Source organism: Rhagoletis pomonella, unplaced genomic scaffold, assembly GCF_013731165.1.
Source record: "Rhagoletis pomonella isolate Grant_MI unplaced genomic scaffold, Rhpom_1.0 Rhpom_scaffold_00010, whole genome shotgun sequence".
Classification (NCBI taxonomy): domain Eukaryota; kingdom Metazoa; phylum Arthropoda; class Insecta; order Diptera; family Tephritidae; genus Rhagoletis; species Rhagoletis pomonella.
In genome coordinates this window covers 16,348,913-16,355,502 of record NW_023458564.1, presented here as the reverse complement: position 1 = coordinate 16,355,502, position 6,590 = coordinate 16,348,913, and the positions used below count along the sequence as shown (strand labels likewise).

General features: G+C 34.1%; 1 long non-coding RNA gene across 2 annotated transcripts; it reads left to right on the top strand.

The window, feature by feature from the left end:
• Nucleotides 1-2,940: 2,940 nt before the first annotated feature.
• On the top strand, nucleotides 2,941-6,131 carry LOC118746093. 2 transcript variants are annotated; one of them, XR_004993777.1, is made up of 5 exons: nucleotides 2,941-3,179; nucleotides 5,068-5,186; nucleotides 5,248-5,456; nucleotides 5,523-5,675; nucleotides 5,766-6,131. It is a non-coding gene; the product is annotated as an uncharacterized LOC118746093 (long non-coding RNA). The 2 variants fall into 2 exon arrangements; XR_004993776.1 differs by having other exon boundaries at nucleotides 2,944-5,186; nucleotides 5,766-6,129.
• Nucleotides 6,132-6,590: the final 459 nt, after the last annotated feature.

The following is a 6,590-nucleotide window of genomic DNA, read 5'->3' as shown; positions in this document are numbered from 1 at the left end:
TGGTAATACAACAAACACCATATAAATTTACATTCTCAAGTTTGTACAAAAACTATAAAAATTCTGCAAATTTTCACCAAAATTTCAAACTATTTAACCAGAGTCTTTAGAAAATATGTTGGTATGCAGTTTTGTAGCCCATTCAATTCTATTATGAAGAAATGCAAGTTTCAAGCTGCTAAAAAATTCCGTTGATTTTTGAGAATTTTTTCGGTTGAAGGTGTTTCACGTTTTTTCCATACAAAGTATGTTCGACAATTTTCTTTTATATGGGGACAGCGCCAGCAAAAAAAATTGCCAAAAATCAACGAAATTTTTTAGCAGCTTGAAACTTGCACTTCTTCAGACTACATAGAATTGAATGGGCTATAAAACTGCATACCAGAATTTTCTCTGAAGATTCTGATTAAAAAGTTTGATATTTTGGTGAAAATTTACAGAATTCTAATAATTTTTGTACAAAGGTTGAAATCTGAATTTATTCGTTGTTTGTTGTATACCCAGCTTGACTTTTGTATAAAAATAATAAACATTAAATAAACAAAAGACAAATAGCAAAAACTGACCAAAATAACGCACTCCTATTATTTTGTGGACCACTGTATATAAGAAGGCAGGAAAATAAAGCTGGCCAATATTCGGATGAAAACGATGTCGGTCGAATTCCGAAAAACCTTCACGAATTACTTATATACATATAAATGTATGTATGTAGTTCATCATGACCTTCTTGAATCTGTTTAAACCATTACGGTATGTCTCGGATCAATGTATGTAGCTCGATAGAGAACACTTTTCGGTTTTCTTTTCGCCGGGAAGTCTCAGTTGTTTTACACTGGCGGAAGAACTACTTTACGATTAAAAAGTATATAAATCAAGTATGTTAAAAATATGCATATACATATATAAATTACTTGGATATTTCATTAATAAAGTGCCGCGTTTAGCGCCATATTTCCCCATGCTAAACCCCATTGAAATAATCTGGGGAAAAATCAAAATGCATGTAAAGGGGCACATCTCAAACCCAGTCATAAATGGGCCAAACCTTGTTGAACAACGGCTGCAATATTTGGAGAAGTTGAAGAAGAGAGAATTTCAGCACGCAACATCTTTCCAGGAAAATGCTTTATCTTTACAAGATATGCAAGTTGGGACATAATAAACTTGCATTTTTAATAACATCTAAATAATTTCTGAATAAAAACGAGTTTCTCATTTCCAAATGACGCTTTCGAATTTTCATTTGACGCTTTCTCATTTACAATTTACTATTCTCATTTTCAATTGACGCTTTCTCATTTACAATTGACTATTCTCAATTCCAAGACGATTTCGCATTTTCATTTGACGCTTTCTCATTTACAATTGACTACTCTAAATTACAAATGACGCTTTCTCATTTACGAGGGTGGATTGAAAAGTCGTTAGAATGAAAAACTAGACATTGGTTTTTTAACAAAAAATTGATTTATTTTTCAACATAATCTCCTTTTAAGTCAATACATTTTTTCCAACGCTTTTCTAACATATTTATTCCTTCTCTAAAATAAGTTTTTTCAAAACCTTCAAAATAAGTATTTGTTGCAGCTATAACTTCACTATTTGACACAAATCTTTTTCCGCCGAGCCATGTTTTCATATTTGGAAAAAGGAAAAAGTCACTGGGAGCTAAATCTGGCGAATATGGCGGATGAGGGAGCAATTCATAGCCTAACTCATTTATTTTTTCCTGCGTTTTCCAAGATGAATGTGAAGGAGCGTTATCATGATGAAAGAGGATTTTCTTCTTTTTCAAATGTGACCGTTTTTGTTTAATATTTTGGTCCAATGTATCCAACAAAGATGAATAATATTCAGCTGTGATGGTTTTACCCTTTTCAAGATAATCTATGAAAATTATACCTTGTGCATCCCAAAAAATAGATGCCATAACCTTACCAGCTGATGCAACGACCTTTGCCTTCTTTGGAGCACTTGAGCCACGTTCTACCCATTGTTTGGACTGTTCTTTAGACTCTGGTGTATAGTGGTGGATCCACGTTTCATCCATCGTTATGAAACGACGCAAAAATTCCGATGGATTTCTGTTAAACATGTCTAAACCAACTTTTGAAGTCGACATTCGGTTCATTTTTTGCAGAGGAGTTAGCAAACGCGGCACCCATCTTGCTGAAAGCTTTTTCATACCCAATTCATCATGTATTATGTTATGCACACGTTCATAACTAATGTTCACAATGTCAGCAATCTCTCTCAATTTAATTCTTCGATCTTGTGTGACAATTTTGTACACTTTTTCCACCGTTTCTGGAGTCGTTACCTCTTTTGGCCTCCCAGAGCGTGGCTCATCTTTGGTGCTTATCCGACCACGTTTAAACTCGTTTACCCAATTGTAAACTGTTGCATTTGAGGGTGCATGTTCCCCTAATACTGTCTGCAACTCCTCAATAATTTGTTTCTGGTTTAAACCTTTCAAATGAAAGTACTTTATAACAGCACGAAGTTCACTTTTTTCCATTTTTAATAAAAATACAATAGTGTTTTGCAAAAATAATTCTCAAAAAAGTACCGTTAGACCATATGTTATGAAATTTTGACAGCTCGCTTTTGACAGTTCACTTTTAACATTCACAATAATTAAGTAAATTAATGACCGATAGATGTCGCAATTCTAACGACTTTTCAATCCACCCTCGTACTATTGACCTTTTCTCATTTACAATTGACTATTCTCAATTTCAAATGACGATATCGCATTTACAATTGACTATTCTCATTTCCAAATGACGCTTTCGCAATTTCATTTGACGCTTTCTCATTTACAACTGGAAATGGTGTAGTACAAAGGATTTTTTTGTTTTGAAATTGTTTGTTTATTGTTTTTAATTTTTAATATTCCTACTTTTGACATCCCAGAAGATAATTTAGGTAGGCCTTCTTAAGTAAAGCAATTCTAAGAGGCCTACCCAAGAAGGGCTGAAAAAAGTGCTAGCCTAAATGCCTTCTAGAAGGCCTTTTCTAGTTATAATTTAATCAATCAATAGATATGCTGGTCTGGCAACGCGATCATAGCTGATATTTATGTATACCTATTCTTCAAGCGATCAACACGTGTGTGTAGAAATTTTAAAAGAAATATAAGCAATAATTCAATAAATAAATTTAAAGGGTCTAATGTAAGTGTTGTAAAAATTTATAAAAGGGGAATAAGTAAAAGTAGCTTTCATAGAAACCTGAAAGTAGAAAAACAAAAGCTCTTAAATCAATTGCGATTGTGCAGAGGCGCACCTCAAGCGAATAATGTTAATTGTGAAAATCCCATAAATACCACTGATATTTCCACCACTTCTGCAGCGGCTAATGTCGAAGAAATTGATGTTTCTTTAGTGCCAAGACATCAGGCGGAAGAAACTTTACAAACTAAATTAATTTAATTGTGCAATCAGTACAATCCGACACGCGCAAGTGCAAATGCATTGCTCAAAATTTTAACCTCTGACGGTTTGGCGGTCCCTACCCACATAAAAACACTTTTAAAAAATAAAAATTGCTCAGAAAGTGTGATTTTTAGGACAGTGTCACCGGGAAGCTATTGCCATATAGGTTTTTTGAAACAACTAGAAAAAATTCCATATGAGTTTCTGCGAGAAGAAAATTCAATAACTTTTGATATAGGGGTAGATGGTATTCCGCTCTATAAAAGCAGTTCCCAAAGTTTGTGGCCAATTATGGGAAGGTTTGTGAACATCAATATTGATGTATTTTTAATTGGTGTCTACCTCGGCGGAACAAAGCCTTACAATATAGACTCATATCTACATGATTTAGTTTCGGAAATAAAAAACCTTAAAGAAAGCGGAGTTGAGCTCTCTGGTCGCAGTTTCCAAATTGATTTACGAGCGTTCATCTGTGATGCACTTGCTCGGCTCTTTCATGTGTAGCACGGTAGGCCATAACGCTTTAATAGGTTGCGAGAAATGCTACCAAAGGGGCCAAAGGATTAATAACGTAACAACTTTCAGTACAGCCTCAGCTGAACCAATAACGTATGAAGATTTTCGTAACAGAAAGCAAATACAATTCCATAAAGGTTTTCATCAAAAGAGGCATAGTGAATTAGAGTTAATAGGAATTGATCTTATAAATAGAAAAACCGTTCAAAAAATTGGGACTAACGACAAAAACTTGATGTCAACTAAGTTGATTTCCCTTGCTCTCTTCATCCCCAGGGAATTTCAAAGGAAACCGTGATCGCTAAATGAAATTTGTAGATCGAAATCTACGGAGTTCCGGCAATTTGCCCTTTATACGGGCTTAGTCGTTTTAAAAGGTATTGTAGCGAGGAAATGTAAAATGGATATTTACTACTACATGCATCTTATAGGATGCTTTCTTCACCAGTAAATTCCAACTTTAATTTAAATAAGGCGGAGGAAATACTTAAGCTTTTCGTACAAAAGTTTCCAATTTTGTTTGGCGACTCCTGCGTGACATTCAATGTACATAACCTGCTGCATTTGCGAAAGTGTGTAGAAGATATGGGCGCACTTCCGAATTTTACTGCTTACAGTTTCGAAAATTTTATGCAGGAATTGAAAAAAAAATGTCGCCTTCTAAGATTCTGCAGCAGATAAGTAACAAATATTCCACCTCAGAACTTAAGACTAAGGCTGTCCCAACTGGTTTTAAAAGAAATAAATTGGGGAAAATTATAAGTTTTCAAAATGAAAATTTCTTTGTGAGTACATGAATGCCAGATAATTTGTGCTGCATAGCTCCTTTTCAAATAGTAAGAATTACTGGATTTGTCGAAAGACAATAAATTTTTTTGAATGGGACGGTACTCACACACTTAAAAAATTTCTTTGAGCACCAATCTATGCATATGTTAGGGATATGCACTGGAAATATTTTTGATGAAAACGCTGATAAGAGAGATTTTAAGATAGATGAAGTAATGTGCAAAATGATGTACTTTCCCTCAGAAAATGAGTATTTATTTATTCCTCTTTTACACGGCTTCGACAACACTTATTTATAATTTAAAAATTTCATAAAAACAAGATGTCGAAAAAAGTATTAAAAAGCTTGTGCACTTCAAACGCTAATTTTGAAACTCACACAAAATCACATACAATTGCGAAACACTGTCACAAATGATTCCAAGGACGCGCAAATAAATGGTAATATTATTCGTATTTTTTATTTTAAATTTACTAATTTTAACTTTCCTATATCTTGCAGATTTACAATTAAGAATCGATAATTTATAAAATACGGTAAACAAGCAAAACGAAATCATTATGGAAGAGCTGGCCACAATAAAGGCGTACACCCAACAGGTTGTTTTGTTTAAAACAGGAAACGCCGAAATAATAAAGCTTTTTCCAATAAAAACTGAGAAAGATTTGAATAACTTCGAAAATTCAGAAAATTACGATGAAAATGAAATGGTAAGAAGCTGCTTAGTTATTTTCCTCCATTTAATTTATACAAAATATACTGTCTTTCTTTTCTAGATCATGACTGTTCGGAAAATAATAAAAAAGGCGGTTTGAAGCGAAACTTGTCGAGCCTCCTGGGACTTGAGATAATAAAATCTTTTAATTATGATGGCATGCAGGGGAAAAAGGCTTTCCGTAACTTAGCTGTGCTTAACAATATATTTTTTAGTAAGTACATATAAAGATACAGATTACGTTAATTCATATTTTTAGCGTAGTTAAGGTTTTAAAATGATATTTTCCCTCTCAATATTTCAGACGCTGCCGAAGACGTGACAACGCGGGAGCAATATCGATCCGAAATGAAAAGCGGATTTAAATTAAGCAAAAGTCGACTATATAAAGCAACTCAATTGCTTAAGAAGCAAAGTATTTGATTGACCTTTAATTTAAGTAATTCTACTATTTATTTTTATAAACGTTAATTTTTAGTTTTTTGATCTCAATGAATTCAACTGTACCTAATTGCAATACCTTAATTTTTATATTAAATGAATTTCTTTGTATAAGTTAATATTTTAATATATTTAGCTTAGCGTTACAAACGAATGTGAAGTGCATTTTGAGTTGCAATAAAACTGGTTTGAAACCTCAGAGAAGTATGTATTTTTTTAACTAAAGCAGCACTTTTAGAAGAACTGCTTCAAAACGCCTTCTGAAGTACGTCTTCCAAAAGCCCATCTGGAAGACCTTCTGTAGGTAGCGAAATAAGAAGGCCTTCAGTGGTATGTTCTACAAAAGCCTGCCTGGAAGACCTTCTGTAGGTAGCGAAATAAGACGGCCTTCAGTGGTGCGTCCTACAAAAGCCCTTGTGGAAGCCCTTTTATGGGTAGCGGAAGCAGAAGCCCTTCAATTTGTCCCACTCCATACAAAAAAGAAAGGAAGAAGGAATGTAAAGTGGAAGGCCTCTTGACTCCCAGGAAGGCCTTCTGGAAGGGCTTTTTACACCTGAAATTATCTACTGGGATGTATGTGAATGGCGTAGTTGCCGCCTTCCTCCTTTTCGGTGGGTTTTATATAAGGCATCAAAATGGGAAAAAACCTCCTTGGTATCTCTGCATCTGTTAAACTTTTTATGGGAAG